This window comes from Larimichthys crocea, chromosome XIX (genome assembly GCF_000972845.2).
Source record: "Larimichthys crocea isolate SSNF chromosome XIX, L_crocea_2.0, whole genome shotgun sequence".
NCBI classification, from domain to species: domain Eukaryota; kingdom Metazoa; phylum Chordata; class Actinopteri; family Sciaenidae; genus Larimichthys; species Larimichthys crocea.
Genome location: NC_040029.1, coordinates 9,964,104 through 9,981,325, shown reverse-complemented (window position 1 = coordinate 9,981,325; position 17,222 = coordinate 9,964,104). Strand labels below are relative to the sequence as shown.

Here is a 17,222-nt window from a genome sequence, read left to right as displayed (position 1 = left end):
GAGATTACATAAATTGCTAAAAAGAGTGCAGAGTGCGGCAGACGTGACCCCCTGACAATGAGGGAGCCACAAGAGTTGAGACTCTGGGAGGGACAAGTGGGTGAGAGGGGTGCATATCATTTCTCTGAGGCAGTGACCTACAGTCTGGGTCTGGCACCGGCACACCGTTTAATCAAAGATATTCAAATTGCATTGGTTGACCTTTAGAGAGGGGTTTTCACTTGGAGACTTTACTCGGCCGACGAGATTACAAGACTTTGAAGATATTATGGTGAGTAGAAACGGCTCTATTGATGCGTGGGAAGGCCGGGTAATTAGAAACTGTTAGGTGTTTCTGTCGGTCAGAGCCACACACACACACACACATGAAAATAAGCATGAAAGCACAGAGCAGCCTCCGAAAAACACACTAATGGAAGTGACATGTATCCTGAGCTCCACTTGTCATTTGAGCCATTAGAAGCTGCAGAAAATAGGGACTAATGTCGCTCTACTTGGCTCTGCAAAGCGGGCACGACGCCAGAGAGTCGCTGTTATGTGTCGTTGCATAACATTAGCAGGTTATGAAATTTTAAAAGTCTTGTCCTCCCTTCAAAGCGACTGTTAAAATGCACTTGAGAGTCGCACAAAAGCCGAGAGACGAGAGAGAAGAGTAAAGATGGCACCTTGAACTCGTCATCTTAAGAAACTTTGTCTGTTTCTTGATCTTACAATGACGAAACAATGTAAATCATTAAAACATAAAGTCTGCAGTGTTCATGATAAATGTCTGACAACAGACTAATGCACAGGCTACCACTGTAATTAGTTCCTCCTATTTCCACCCATCAAGCTCTCTTTCCGTCCCTGCCAGCCTTTCCACCAGTCAGTCAGCCTCCCCAGCCTCAGTCCTGCGACCATCTGCTCCTTTCAGCTGGCACCGTCGCCACGTTACCACGGGCATGACCGGAGGTTTGTGTGTCAGTGTGTGTGTGTGTGTGTGTGTGTGTGTGTGTGTGCGGTAAGCACTGGAATGGAGTTTGGCTGGATGTAATTAAACTGCTCATTAAAGTTTGTCAGCGGTTCAACTTTGACAAGGTCTGACTTTATTTAAATGTGGACTGCACCGCTGCTTTTGGTCTGTAAAGAGGAGGGAGGGGATTTTATCAGTCGGAGCTTCACATCTTCAGACTCATTACTGAATATCTCTGTTGTTTAAAGCTATCAGACGTATCAGATCCTGTCATTCGTACGTCTGTTCTACATAACGCTTTAAGTCACACAGCACCAACTATTTCGAGAGGCACCTGGCTGCAGACCTCCACTGTCACGCACCTCCACTGTCAGGCCCGGAAGTGATGACGTTTTTTTGGGGGGTGGAGAGGTGGAGAGGACATTTTGAGAGGGTCATTTTCATTTTCAGATGAAAATGATTTTCAGATGCCTCAGTGAGCACGTTGGTCTGTTGCTGCGTTACGTTAACGCGTCCGCCATATTGGATGTGGCAGATCTGCCCGTAAACTAATAACAGGAAATGGACTGAACTTCATAAAGTGCCTTTCTACAAAGTTCTTTAAGTTAATGTCTCTTATACACCCATTCACACACACACTAATATATCTGGGAAACAAACAGGCACCAAAAACAACGTATGTAACTTTTAAAGTGATGATTATAAATGTTTACTCCTTATGTAAGCACCAAACCAACGTATGTATTTTTCTAATGCGTGAGTGTTTACAGCTACTAATGTGTGTAACACTGTTACTGTGATGATAAATACTGAAATATTTATATTTAACATTTAATCAGTGTCTATAATAACCAGATCCCGAAATAGTTTACTATAAAAACAATATATACAATAGACCGGGAATTGAAAGATTTTATGTCATTGTTTACTAATTAATTCATTTGTGAGGAAAACAATTCAACCGGAAGTGCATTCACAAATTCACGATTTTATTTTGAAATGTGTCCCTTGCATTTCTGGGCCTGACAGTGGAGGTCTGCAGTTTTATTTTGAAATGTATCCCGTTCATTTCCGGGCCTGACAGTGGAGGTCTGCAGCCAGCATCTCTTGACTATTTCACTGATTCTGGTGAAACTGGATCATATTTTATGGAGGAAATGTTTTCTGGTTTTCCCTCTGATGTCCTCCGGCTGCTCCGCCTCAACTCTCTGTGATTTACAGAGTTTATGATGGACAGTGAAGTAAACTGCTGACAGCTGTAGCTGCTGTTAGATCAGTTTGTTAGCCGGACTGTGAGCTCAAAGCGCTGGGGGAGTGTTAGTGTTTGCACCACAGGCGTTTTGGATCACCAGGAAGAGGGACGGGTGAATGCTGTCGTGCCAGAACCAGAGCTTTGAAAATGGAAAACTATTTCTATGCAGTGTCGCTTTAATAAGGGTCGGTCAGCGTCGCGTATTTCCAGTTCACCTTCAGCTGCTCGTTTTCCTCGAGCAAAAGTTCATATCCTCCACGAGAGCGAGAATTTCGCAGAGACAGAACAAAAGAGCGAGGGGGAAAAACCCAACGGACTATTGCATAGTTGAACTTGCCCCTATATTGAACAACATTGAGAGCTCATAAACTCCCATATTGCTTTATGGATCGTTGGCTCTGCAAAGATGAGCGCTCTTCCTGTCCTCTGTGATCCTCCATATTGCTGTGGGTACAGGCTGTGTGGGACAGAATGGCAGTGAGGGGACCTGAGCTATGGTGATAAATGAGATTTGCTGACCGCACACACAGATGAATTATTAGATGAAATGATTTAAGAGCGGCTACAAACTCAAAGGAAGCCTGTGTGAGGAACTAAAATTGGTGGGATCGATAAAGGCGCGTGTGTGTGTGTGTGTGTGTGCGAGCTGGTGTTTTCTTTCCTGTTTGTGTGTGTGTGTGTGTGTATAAAAGGTTAGCGGGTGTCTGTAATAATCTGTTATTGAAACCTACTCAGAGGTGTGTGTGTGTGTGTGTGTGTGTGTGTGTGTGTTGTGTGTGTGTGTGTGTGTGTGGTGATAAAAGATCAGAGGGGAGAGGTGAAAAGTAAAGGGGGGGAAAACAACTCTCAAAAAGCCAATATCGGCCGACACACACACACACACACACACACACACACACACACACACACACACACACACACACGAACAAAGAGAGGAATGGCTCATTCGGGCTGAGAAAGCAAAGTAAGAAAATAGAAGTGAAGCAGAGGGATGGGAGGAGGACAGACTGAACAGAGACACAATCTTGTGTTTGTGTGAGCGGGAACGACGTGCGAGAGCATTAGCATTCATATCCACGCGCTCTACTGTAAACGCTCTTTTCTGCGGGCTCATTTCGAAAGTGTCTAGATCCATCTGCTCTACCTCTTTCTCTCTTCTCCTAATTTCTTTTTCACTGCCCTTAGCCATCCATTTCTCGTCTCTGCTCAGCCTCCATCGCTCCCCTCTATTCTTCTTTCTCTCGGGCTCAGCAGCTGTGGACAATGTAAGTATTGAGCCGTTGCCTTTTTCCCCGTTAATGCATCAGGTGACACCGGGCCATGTCCACTCGACAGCTCTGCAGTGTGTGTGTGTGTGTGTGTGATGGGGGAGCAGATATCTGCCAATCAATGCAATAGAGGCAGAATATCTCCACCGGTTTGTCTTCATGGAGACAAAGACAGGCGAGGCAGCTCGTTTATCCAACCTTGATTTCTTTAAACCTCGAGGGTAATGCCTCTGACCTCGTGCAAGTGGTTTTAATTTCCTGAACGTGACCACGCTTAGCACGCCAAAAAGCAGTAAGAGGTCGAGACACATCCATTTGAAACACACAGACTCATACTGATTGGACCTCTTTAACTCCACCGGTTTTCTGCATCAGAATCTTACAGGACTTGTTGAGAGCTGCTACATATAAAAAGTCAGAAGAGGATTTGTTGTCCTCAAAGCAGACGCATCATCCCAAAGTGAACCTATACGAACACGATGTGCGGTTCATGTTTGGTTTGGTTTCATCAATGCTGAGGAAGACGCAGGAAGGAAAAACACAAGTCATAGAGGCAAAAAGATGAATGCAAGAGAGAGGGAGGACGAGAGCAGCTGTCAGAAACAAAGAGAACAATAGAGTGAGTGAGCTCTTGGCAATGATACTACATCGTACAATTCTCTGGGATTTTCATGCCGTCAGCAGTCCAACAGTGCAGACTGCACTGACTCAACGCCTTCACTACAGAGTCAGTTCCCTCATTCACTTTGATGACTTCCACGTCTTTATAACGAATAAATAACGAGCAATAACGAGAGGAAAGACTTGAGCTGGCAGACTTTTGCCGGTGGTGATGAGACTGATTGTTTTTTGCTCTTTGGTCTGCATCCCGTTCAAACTTATTTATTTATAGAGCAAGAATGTCGTGAACGGGAGACCAACACGGTTTCTTGTACCAGGCTGTAAACATGTTTACTTCTGCTGTGAAACATGGGGACTTATGGAGACTGACTCAGCCGGACGTTTGAGGAACACAGATGCCACTAAACTCTACAGACTGGTCCTTTAAAATAGGATTGTGTGGATAGTGTATGAGTTTGAACACATTCATTCATTTTAAAAAAGCACACACTAAAACAACTTGCTATAGCCGTGGAACCCAGTTTCTAGCTTGAGGTGACTCAATGTAATCTCTCCAAATTGAATTACAACCTAATCCTGCCTCACAAACATTCGTCCTGGAACAGGCAGACTAGTTTTGGTAACAATGCCGGAGCGTCCGTGAGTTTTTCGAGAGAGCAGCGGTGTTAGCGTGGGACAGGTACGAGCAGAGAAATGTGTGGGATATGTGTGGCTTTCTCTGATCCCGATCCATCCGTGAAGTGAGAGACGAAGGCAGACAGCTTATTCTCGCCGACATATTGAGCCGTGCTCGTTCTCATTTCTCATTTCATCTCTTCTCCTTCACTTTGCAGCCTCTTCTCTGGCTTTTATTCTCCCTGCGTCTGATCTCTTATCATGTTTCTGTCCTCCTGTCGACGTTTCCAGCTTCAGATTGTCTCATTTTTCCATCAGTCTTCTTTTTATTCTTCAGCAGTGACTTAAAACATCAATTTGCACTGGGTTATGGATATGCATCCTCCTCCTGTGAATCCCTGCATCTGTGTGAATGACAAGTGCATGTGCAAAGTATGTTTAACGTGTGATTGTGCACGTGTGAAGTGCTTGTGGTGTTCCTGTAAGGCCTTAGTGCATTACAGGCCGTCGTCTTCTTTCATTTCTACCGGTGGAGCTGCGAGAGGTCGGAGGAACGAGTCTATACATTTTAAAAATGGAAAAGGTGTTAACCTGTGGGGTTTTTAAGCCATAATGGCTGACTGAGTGGGTGGCGTGGTAACTGCAGGGGTCAGCAAAGCAATATGTACAGGACATAAGTAAAACAGAGCCGGAGTCAAGGTCTCGTCTCCTCACTGGATTTCCAGAAACCTGTTTTCTAAGACACACTGCCTTTAGCTCGGTTATCTACAGTGACATTTATGAGCCTACTCAAACTGCAAGATATGAAATATCCCAAGTGTCCTCCTGATAAACAGTGTGTATGATGTAAAAGTTTGCTGCAATCAATTTTCGTAGCACAGGGGGCAAACATCCAAAAGGCGGCTCATCTCTGGGTCTCAGAGACACTTTGTAAATGTTATTTCCTGTGAGGAACAAGCAAGCGATTCCTCCACACTGAAAAGTGCAGAGTCTGCAGTGACGTATTATCCACTGAAGCTCGCTGTGGATTTACAGCGGTGTTTGTTAACAGTGAATCTAACGGCGTTTCAGCAAGAATGACTCTGTATGAGAGGTGGGGCGTGATGGAAGTCTTTGTGAGCGGAGCAAAACTAAGTTTGAATTATAGGCCGAGAGGATTTTTGTGGGGGGCAAGGACGCACACAGCAGCACGATCCCTCACGCATTCGAAGGGGAACGCCAATCAATTTTTAAGAATTTATTCAGCTTCATTCCGACGGCTTCAGGGCACTCTGATCAATACAGTTCAAAACAAACAACTTCTCCCCGGGGTAGAAAAGCTGAATTTTTAAAACATGAGGACATTTTCTTCTTCAGTCCTGAAGATGAAAATGTGAACTTACAACTTAGAAAATCACACTCGGTGCTCTCTGTCACCTTTGCAATAATTTCAAATTCATTCTCCGGGTCGACAATTATCGATTGGACTGGGCTGCACCGAGCAAGGTAACAAAGGAGAAGTATTAAATTAAGAACGTTTTCTCTGAAAGTAGCAGCCTGTTGAGAGAATGGAAGCAGAGAAACAATGACACGGAGGCTTTGAAATAGCCGGGAAATAGTCAGAACCCAAAGAGACGTCTTCAAACCGCGTGTTTCACTTTCAACTAAGCATCTGCTTTTGGTTGCCGAAACTACAAATATGGCTGCCAATTTTAGTCACCTTATATTTTGAGGATTTAAGATGCTCTCAACACCGACCACCACCTTTCTATCCCTCCTTCCCTCATCCTTCCTCGGTGCATACCTCTCTGAGTCTCCGTCCACCCAGCCAGGATAAGAACCCGGAGCTTCTTCCCATCTCTCTTTCTTCAGTCTTTGGTAAAAGATTCATTTCCAGAGCTGTGAGACTTCATGCAAGGAACTTTTAAGGGCATAAAAACGGGATGAACAGTTGGTTTAAAGTGTTTCCCTCAATGTATTTTCTGTTTTTAAGAGGACAACCATCCCCATAAAAACACCGTCAGGAATGTACAGTATGCAGTTAAAAAAAACTCCTCCGCTCTGAGGAGCCACCATCCACCATCCACCATCCACCGCTTCATCACACACCGCTCACATCCCACTCCTCGGCTGACACTCTCCCACACGGCCCGGCTTCAAACAGGCCCGGGAGCCTGGCCCACATCAGAGGTGGATGGTTATTACCGGGCCTACCAGCCTTCATCACATCTCTACCACCACCGCCGTCATCTTACACAGTCCTGAGGTGGTGCTGACGAGGCAGCCGTGGAGCTTATGGGCTCAGCTCTGACACGGGCTTACTCTGTATGAAATGATGTTTGAGAACATTTAAAAAAAAAAGACTGATAGGACAAATTAAAACTCTGGTATAGAACATTTTTAGAGGCTTTCAGGTTGCCCTTGGTTCTATGACCTTACATTTAAATTCAGACATTTCTGGGTTTTAATACCTCGTCAGTATATATAGAACTCTTCAGAGTGACCCCTTTATTAGGCACTCTAGTGAAACATGAGAATTATGGCCGTAGACGCACAGCACGGCTGTTTTAACTCCTCTAATCGTCTTTGTCGTGAAGGTGCTGCGTTAAAAACTGGATTTTTCTGGTGCCGCAGCTTCGTTTTCTTTCCTTTGCAATTTAATTTGCGAACACGAAATCACTTCTGCACTTTGACGCACAAATTCACCTGAGGACTCGCTCACAGATCTTTGTCCATTAATCTGCAGATTTTATTTTTGATCAAAATAAAAGTGAATATTCACATTAGACAGGCTGGAAACAGGAATGTTTTGCATTTTGGCTTGACTTCATAACTTTAGTTATAAGCTAAATAATTCATGTGATGATGATAAACCGGAAATTCGTAAATGTAAACGCATGTATCATTAAAGTACTGACCTTATTTAAAACACATTTAGTGAGACCACATATTTAATCCTCGTCGTATCTTTGATGAATGTTTCTTTTCAGCGATGGAGGAGCTCACCGTCACCTCCAGCCTGCAGACTGTACAATAACTGACTTTATGATAAATGTTTTAAAATATGATGAGGGTTGGTGGGAGGAAGCTGTCACACACCACAGACAGTGTGTCCTGACAGACGAGGGGAGTTTTCATCAGTTTTTTTTTTTTTGCTTATTAAGGCGCCCCCACTTCCCCACAGGTTAAACTCAAAATTGTCCCCGGCAGCTCTGGGGCGGCTGATCCGGGGCCAGCGGGGGTTCAGAGCCATCAATCACCTCTCAGCGGGGTCTCTTCCCCCTTCGTGCTCACCGACTGTCCCCCCCCGCAGCTCCTCGTCTTCTTCTTTGTCCCTCTCTGATTTTTCAAACCACTTCTCGTCACCCTCTCTGAGCAATTTTCCATTTTTTACTCCACCTCCGTCTTTTCTCCCACGGGGCATTCCCATGTATCTTAATCCTACACCCTTGCGACCGCCATCAATTATTATTCGACGTATGTCGGCAACACACACACACACACACATCATGAAATACACTTAAAGGCATCAGTGACACACACACACACACGAATGCGGGACCTCCTCCATCAAAAGGGCAATCATTTCTCAGCGGGCGCTGGGATATCACCTGCTACACTGACACAGGTGGGTGGGTGAAGGGTTGGTGGTGGAGGTGGGGTCATTTGTATAACAGATGTGTGTGTGTGTGTGTGTGTGTGAGTGTGTGTGTGTGTCAGACACAGGTTTAATGACTCGTCCCAGCCAATTTTCAGCCGGTGGCTTCTCTTTGTGGGGAAATGAGGTTTGTAGTTAATGTAGCACAGAAGGGCTGCCTGTGATCATGTGTGTGTGTGTGTGTGTGTGTGTGTGTGTGTGTGTGTGTCAGTTCCAGTGAGTTGGCTCCAAGCTGAATATTAGTAAGAACCATATGGGAGAAATCATTATGAAGGAAGGTTCGAGAACATTTATGCCGTGAGACCTGAATGTTTCAATACCGGAGCTCGGAGAGGAGACGCCTTTGGTGTAAAGATGCATGCATTGTGTGTGTGTGTGTGTGTGTGTGTGTGTGTGTGTGTGTGTAGCTTCGCTCTCCTCTTATAAATCATATTTTCAGCGTGTGTTGTGCAAGATTCACTAACTTGACTTGTTCCAAACACAGCAGTCGCCTTCAAATTGTGTACAAAGTGATTTGGCGTGTCACAAACACAACATGCCAGAGAGACAAACACACACACATGAACACACACCGCTGTCCGCACAGACATGCAGAAACGTCCGGTATGGGAGGACACATGCACGGCTGCACATGTAAACACACTAACAGTGAGGCAGGAGGAGACGGGGAGTCTGGCCTCCCGGAGGAGGACATAAGTTTGGGTTGGATGTAATGAGCAGCTGAAAGGCAAATGAGCCCTTCAGTGTGACGGCCTCTATCTAAACCCAGACAGCCTGTGTCTGGGGAGGCGCTTTATTGCTGAGAGAATCCAAAATGTCATTCATCTATCTGTACTCCGGCCTCCCTCCCTCCATCCTCCTCCTCTCCACCACCTCATTCCACTCCTGTCATCTTTCCACTCTGCTTCCTGTTTTTTCCCCAACTCCTCTCTCTCTCCTGTCAGTTTTTTTTGACGTCGCTCTTCCTCACGTCTCGTCCGTTGTCGTTAAAGGTCTGCCTCTCCTCTTCCGCCGCCCTTCAAAACTCTCTTCCTCTTCCCTTCAAAGCTTGGCGGGCTCGGATGATTCGTTTCGGTATCGATTCGTGTGAGATGAAATGCTGTATCTAAGACTCCGGGTTCATGAGTGCAGTGGTCAAACATGCTGCCCCACACGTTCTTACAGCACTTTATTTTATTTATTAGAATAAATCTCCACGTTTGCTGTGTCCATTTGGAGTTTCTGTCAAAGCCTTGCGGGTCAGGATGTCAGAACATGCTGAAAAATGTCAATCACAACTTCCAAAAGCTCGAATAACAGCACAGAACCTGGAAATATTCAATATGTGACAATATTAGACAAAGAAAAGCAGCAACTTAATATTTGACAAACAGGAACAAGCTAAAGTTTGCTTAATAAGTTATCGGTTACTCTCATTGACTAACTAACTCATTATTTTCTGTCAGATGTCAGTGCCCATTATAATTTATATGCATCATGACTCTCTGCCCTTTTCCACCACTGATGGAGGTACAAGCTTCTTCGGATGAGAACTCCTTGAAATGCTCAACACCCACGATTCCACGACAACTGAGCAAATTTAATCGGCTTAGTACGATGACGCGTCACGACCGAGACGGCAGCTAATGGAGCTTGTGGTGAGCTTGTTTTGCCAACTGCTGCTTCCAAGGGCAAAGACGGACTTGACTTGACTCCAGAGTTTGAAGATATTCAAACCACAGACTCGACAAAACAGTAGGTTCGCACGTTAACAAGAGCCCACAGAGCAGAGCTGCAGCCTGGCTCTTGACCATTGATTCAATGGAGACACCCGGGCCAAAAAAGCAGCAGAATCAAATAGTACGCCACGTCTTGAACCAAATCCCATTTGGCCGAGAACTGCTTGAAAAAACGGTGCCAGGATTGAAATATGGAACTATTTTGTTCACAGATCTGGCCAAGATGGACGTCCAACCAGGCAACAAAACCTTCGCGTCCAAGTTGAGTGTGATCTCGGCGATCGCTGCTCGAAGTTTTAAAGACACTGAACTGAGCTAAAGTCAAAACAGCCCTTCATCTACAGCAACCCTCAATTTCTCCAGCGTTCCCACCTCCTCCTCCACCTCCTCCTCCACCTCTCACCTCTTTTTGTCTTCTTTTTTTGTTTTTAATTCCGCGCGGCCACTCCCATTCATCTTTGGTAAAAAAAATCAATAGCCATTCGCTGGCGTGCAGGAGTTGAGGGATGTAAATAGCAGAAATCTGACATTCGCAGGATATAAAACAACAGGCTTTCAATATAATCAACAGCGGTGCCGGTGCCATTCCTCAAACAATCCATAGCCTTATTAAAAAGGGGCCAATAATTTAGCCCTGTGTGCTGCCGGACGGAGGCTTCATGACAATAGTGTCTGATGAGTCAGGAATTGTGGGTATGACGGGGTGAGGAGGGATGGGAGGGAGTGATTGAGGGCGAGGACAGAGCGTGGGGGTAATTTGTATTTGTGTTTACAGTGTGATAATGTGTGTGTCCCATCATTTTCTTTGGTTTTATACAGCACTGCTGGCTCCGTTTGGATTTATTCAGAGCTTCTGCAGCTCGAGGCTCTCATTTATTTATTTATTTTTCTGTTTTATGGAGGTATTTTACTCTTAAATCAGAAAGCAGTGTATGGTGAGGATGCTAATTTGTGCTATTTGCATTATTAGATTCATTTAGGGTTTGATTTTATGTTCCAGTACTCAGGAGTCGCCCCAGAGGAACAGTCAGGGGTGCTTAAGTCGACAAAACGTTCAAAAACTGCTTCCCTGTGTGTCTTAAAAGCTTCTTATTAAAAAATAGGAGTGTCTGCATGCACAGACAGCAGAGAGCAGACAGACGGACAGCAAATAAGCGAGTGACAGACACGCAAAGGCCGGAGAGCTGTGAAGGGAACAGAGAAGAACTGATCTGACGTGCAGGCATGAAAAAGAAACGTCAGTCTCTGGCTGGTGTGGACGGGTTCGCTGCGTTCATGTGCATCATTTGTGCACGCGGCGTCCAGTGAAGTGTCTTCAAGCTCAAACGTGCAGACGTGTTTGTGCGTGGGCGTGCGAGGGCGCCGTGGGTGTTTTCAAAGCTCGGGCGCCGGAAGGCCGCGGAAAACGTGATTTCACTTGTTTGGCTTGTGTGTTTGGTACGTGTGTGTCCCTGCACATGTGTGTTTGTCTGTGTCCAATCAGCCAATCAGCCCAGCCGGTTGTCAGACGCTCGGCGGGAGAGTCTGCCGGTGTCTGCGTGACTCAGCCATGCAGCGTCGACCTGCTTCAAAAAAATAAAAACTCATCTTGACCTTTTCAGCGTGGCCATCAGGAGCAATCGATAATTATGAAATTAAATGGGTTACTGCGCTCCGTGCTAACTGAGGGACGCTTATTGCTCATTGGGGTAGTTATGAATTCAAGAGCTTGTGAGTGACTCCACCAACACCTCCTCCTCCTCCTCCCTCCGCCTCCACCTGAGCTCGCTCAGAGACAGAACATCATTGTAGTACCTGAAGATCAAACAAACCGGAGCTTTGCTGCTTAATGCACACACACCTGCAGTTTACCTTGATCCCGTCTGACCCGTCTTTAAAAAACACACACGCTCGCAGAGCAACTAAAGCTGATGAATAAATGTAGAAGTTGGTTAGTGCAGAAAAATACAGACAAGAATCAAAGGAAGGAACCTCTCCACACTCGTACAAACGAGCTGTTTTAAGGCGGCGATCTTTGAAAACACCTGCGACGCTCACTCCAATACAAATACATTTCCATTTGGGAGCTACCGCTCAGCAGTTCGGTAGACGTTCTCGGCTGCTTCATCATTTCTGCCTATGTGAGTTAAGTGTGATGCAACAGATTTGACTGGGTTTCACTGGAAAGCATGACACGGCGTGTAAACATTGCATGAGAAACACTTCTAACACTTGTCTACAGTCAGTATTTAGTTTGTCTGTTCTGGGCTACTGTAGAAACAGAAAGCTTCTTGTTTTCAGGTGGTTGTACATGCATGAACATCGTTATTCTGAAAATAAAGGACACTGCACCTTTAACAAATGTATTCTGTTCCCTCTGACCTCTGCCTTACACTCTGCTTTCAGTCTTTGACTTGTTTTTGTCTCTTTGCTGTGAAATGCCGCTCCCTCCATCTCATCTATCTTGAAAGCAGCGGCTCAGACGCTTAATTCCTTCAGACGCTTCGGAAGGCAAAGTTAAGAAACGAAGCGCGACCTTTCTGTAGGCGGGCGACAATGTAAAGCAATCAGTGTGAAGAGGAAACATCCCCGCGTGACGAGCGAGGGGTCACGCCGCATTGAGGAAATAATTTCACCAAAGTCATCATTATTTCACTTCTTATAGGATGTTAGATGAAGTGTAGAAAGCTGCTCGAGCTTTAATATTAATATTTGTTCGACAGTAAACAACCAGTTTCAGTCTGACAGTGTGTGTCCTGATTCACACATGAAGTCTTGTAATTTATGTAACATTAAAGGTCGCGAACAAACGTGAATTCATTTCACATTTCTTTGCCTGTAAAGCAAAAAAAGAGACACGAAGAATTAGCTCCAGGACGTCTGACGACGTCTGTGAACTCTTAATAAAACTCAGATGTGTTGGAACTTTCTGCTCCAGAGTCTTCAAATTAATTTCCTCGACTGACTGATGCTACACTTCTCAGTAAGTATTTTCACATGCCGCGCCGGCCCGGAGTGGTGCGAGTCCTTTTATGTGCTGACAAAGTCTTAACTCGTGTAGTAATTGGAAGTGAACCAGGAAAAACTCAAATCTGTCATATGCTCAGATCAAACACGCACAAAAAAAGCTTCAAGATCTCTTAACATGCAAACAAATCACAATGTGCCGCGCTCGAGCTGACTTTCCAAGGATTAGTTGGTTTTTCCGTATGACAGCATGCCAGAAATGAGCTTCTATGATCTGAAGCCTTCAAAGTCTTTTTAACTTCAGCTCTTAAGATTCTTCAAAGTTTCATTCTGAAACACTTTTTATGTGAGTTTGTGTTTAATTAAGTTTTTTTTCCCCATCAGGAATCTGATTCCAGCTAAAGGAAGGCTGGTAAAGTTGACATTTCTTCTCCCGTGATGCAACAGTTTTCCAGCACTTACGGGTTGTGACTTTACAAGAGTGGCTGCTCTCCGAGATATCAGAGGTGATGCTGAGGGCTGAGGCGCCGCACACTCCTCTGTGCTGGGATTTGACAAGAAGAAGTGGGTGGTAGGCAGGTACGTGGGGAAGTTTCCTTCTATCCGAGCTGACAGTGTTGACAAATGACAGGGGAGTGTGTGTGTGTGTGTGTGTGTGTCTTTTCTGAGTTTGCACACAAGTGATAGAGAGAATAAGAACGACGGGGAGGAATGAGAGATGGCTAAGAGAGAACGGGAGGAGATGGGGGAAAGAGCTTAGTCTGCCTTCAGGGGGAATACATAAGCGAGGGGGGGATGAAAGTTGGATGTTTTCACTGGTGGGCTGGAGGGAGGAGGAGGAGGATGATGGGTGAGACGATGGGAGAGAACGGGTGAGGAAAGGAGAGAGGAAGGAGACGGGATGGGAGGATGAGGAGACAAAGAAAAGAGCAACAAAGTAGCAAAACTGGGCAAGACTTTACGGAGGACGTAATGATCGCTCGGATTTTGGCTCATAAAAAAAGAGTCGACTTAACGATTCAACAGACTTCCAGCGATTCAAGGTGTGTGTGTGTGTGTGTGTGTGTGTGTGTGTGTGTAGATACATGAAAATAAGGCTTGGGTTCAAAGAAGAAAAAGCAGCTGACGGAGTCATGCTTCCACATTCCTGGTTTCAGTTTGTAGTCTGAGTACTACTGACTGGTGACGTCAATAAGAGCAATCAAGAGCAATCTCAGAAACCACTGGCCACCATCTATTAGCTGTTTTTTGTGATTTATCTGCATTAATTTGCAGATTATTGGCAGAAATGTGACTGAGGTTTTGGCTCAGATATCTGTCACTCGTTTTTCAGATACCCGCCGGCTACACCAGAAGCCCAGAAACGTTGGCCGCTGCCCCGAGAGGCTAAATTGTCACCACCCGGCTCTAGCTTCTGTCTTCTTATCTAGGAATATCTGTCAAATGAATAAATATAGAAAGCCTCCCTCTGTCCAGTTCCACCCATTTTCTCCACCTCCTCCACCCTCTTCCCTGATGTGAAACTGGGAAGCCAGGACTGGGAGGATTTGGCTTCCAGTCGAGGTTGGAATCAGAGCAAACTTGCACGGCTGCCAGATGAAAACGCTTTCACAGAGATCTGCCATTTCGACCAGTCAACTTCATTTCAAAGCCTGAGCTTTATAATTGCTTGCCAGATAAGTGAAATGGCAGCACTGGCAATTTGTTTCCAGACCATTCATCAGGGAGAGTGACGTCGGCCAGAGCGTTCAACACTCATGACCTGCGACTGTTTAAAAAGTAGATTTTAGACTCTATTAAAGTTTCATTTAGTCGGAATTTCCTCCTGAAAACATAGAGAGAGAAATAAAAGACATAATGAGATCCAAGTCAATTTCCTCGTTACAGACAATGACTTGCCGCTGGTTTCATTAAAGTAAGACTGGGGGATGCTCTGGATCCCCCCAGTCTCAAAAAGTCAGCCTCAGTCGCACCACCGGAGCTTAATTAAATCTCTAATCATTAAAACCGGCTCTCGAACCATTAACGCTGAACTCAAACGCCGGACGACCGTATGAATATTTGATATTCTCAGTCCGGCCGCTGCGCCACCTTTGACAGGACTGAGTTCAGATCTTGCAGAATATTCAAAGACAAAAGTTAGCGTGGAGGATTGTGATTCACCTCGCTGTCCTTCAGTAAACAACACACACAGATCCAAGAGCATCCCCACACACACACACACACACACACACACTGTTTGAGGTGTAATAGCCCCGTGCTGCAGTTCTGCAGCTTAGCCAGGGCACGTTTTTTTTCTTTTACATCTTTACCTTAAGTGACAAAGCCCCAGTAGCCTTCTCAATTATGTTGTGCAGGTGCAGTCAGCAAGAAAGAGTAATTGCACTGGGTGTTTGGAGCTCCCTGAGACGGATTGGAAGCTGAGGGCAGAGCTGTCAGGGGCTCCCGAAGGACTCACCAGGTTGTGTGTGTGTTTTATATATATACACGTGTGTGTGTTGCTGTCACACCTCAGCAAGAATAACATTATGTTATTTCATTTTGCATGTGCATGTGCATGTACCGCCGTGCACGTCTTCGTTGTGTGTTTGCATATGCAGGAGCGAGCGGGACCACGTGCATCTATTAACAAAACGCCCGGGTTGTCGTCGGCGCCGCCTGCGTTTCCTCGCCAGGCCGTTTTGACAACTGCATCGAGCCGACCCGCCGGCTGCCTGACACTGACAGTCGAGTCCCCGGGACCTGTCAGCCCCATCACATGTGCCCTCGGGCCACCCGGAACCTTCTAGATGCTTGGGCAATAACGCTGCAATAAGCTCCTTGTTACGGGCATGTCATCGAGCCTCGAGGGACGCGCTTGTGAAGGCTGGAGGGTCACCGGGAATCAGCCAAATAAGAAGTAATTTGAATAGAAAATCCCATAACAATTTAGTAAAGAAAGGAGATAATCAAGTGTGATGTGGAGCATGCAGGAGAATCATGGGAAGTGTGAATTCAGATTAAGGATGACATCAAAAGGAGGAGGAGGATTATGGGAAGTTTAACTGGCTCTGCTCTAAATGACCTTATTGGTTTTTCCCATCAGTTTTTATTTACATAACCACACTCACAAGGGCATAAAAATAAAGAGTCTTCTGTGTGTTTGCCCAAGAGATCGCTGTAATTGAAGATCCAACACCCAGCACCGCCAGCACCACCCGGTCTCAGCGTCTGCCTTGATTTCACTCGGATAAACCCTCACCTATCCCCACCAGCCCGACGGAGACTCTAAATGTGCCTTTGCAGAGATTTCAGTTTGAAAAGGAGGGGCTCGCTTTGTGTCAGAATTCAGCAGAGGCAAGAAAATGGAAGGAAGCGAGCGGCTGCGTCTTTCAAAAGCTCTGACTCGGGGACTAACCGGAGAGGTTGTTGATCAAGTACAGAATTTTGGAGCAGTTCTAAAAGTGTAGAGATAACTGCAGAGATAATTAACTCTCAGATGAGTTCAATTAGTGAATGCATTTGTACTTTTTTCGGCTGGAAGCTATAGATGGGCACAGGGCAGCCTGAATCAACTTTGACCGAACGCTACAAAGACGATAAAAGACGGCGAGGCGAGGTCCGTTCGCGCCCTTGCAGTCGTCATTGTTTAGCGGTGCAGTAACGAGGCGATGGCGTCGAGAGGTGAGGAGAGGGAAAGACACTGCAGGCGACGCCGCCACCTGCTCCAGATGTGGAATAAGGCACAGATGTCCTGGTTTAATTAGCCTTGCCAGAGGTGCTGCGGCATGATTACCCAGCTCCGCCCCGAGAGAGCGGCTGTCTCGATGGGTGTGTGTTTGCGTTTCACAGCCTGTGTAAGTTTGACAGCAGAGGATGGAGGAGGGCGGGGAGTCAGGGAGTGTAATGGCAGAACAGCGGTGATGGAGGAGCAGCGCGCATGTGCAGGTGTGATTATGCGCCTGTGTACAAAAAGCGCGGGCGCGTGCATCATTATGCGCCTGCATGCTTTATGTCTCCACACTGCTCGGGCTATTCCATCTGCCAAGCAAACCCAAATGACCTAGTTGGGAGGGAAATGTGCCATAAAGGAGCGCTGATGGACGAGGGAGAACATGGTGCTAATGACACGCCTAACGAAGGCCCTCACGCCAGAAGCAGCCACCTTTAATGGGGTTTGCCGTTGAGTGGCGGCGTGTTGCTCTTGCACATCAACATGGGGAAAATCTTCAGA

The 17,222-nt window shown here is 45.9% G+C and overlaps 1 protein-coding gene across 3 annotated transcripts in view; it reads right to left on the bottom strand.

Annotated features, from left to right (window-relative positions):
* Positions 1 to 17,222, bottom strand: part of LOC104929362 (receptor tyrosine-protein kinase erbB-4) — a 220,877-nt gene that overhangs the window by 111,629 nt on the left and 92,026 nt on the right. The window lies entirely within an intron of this gene.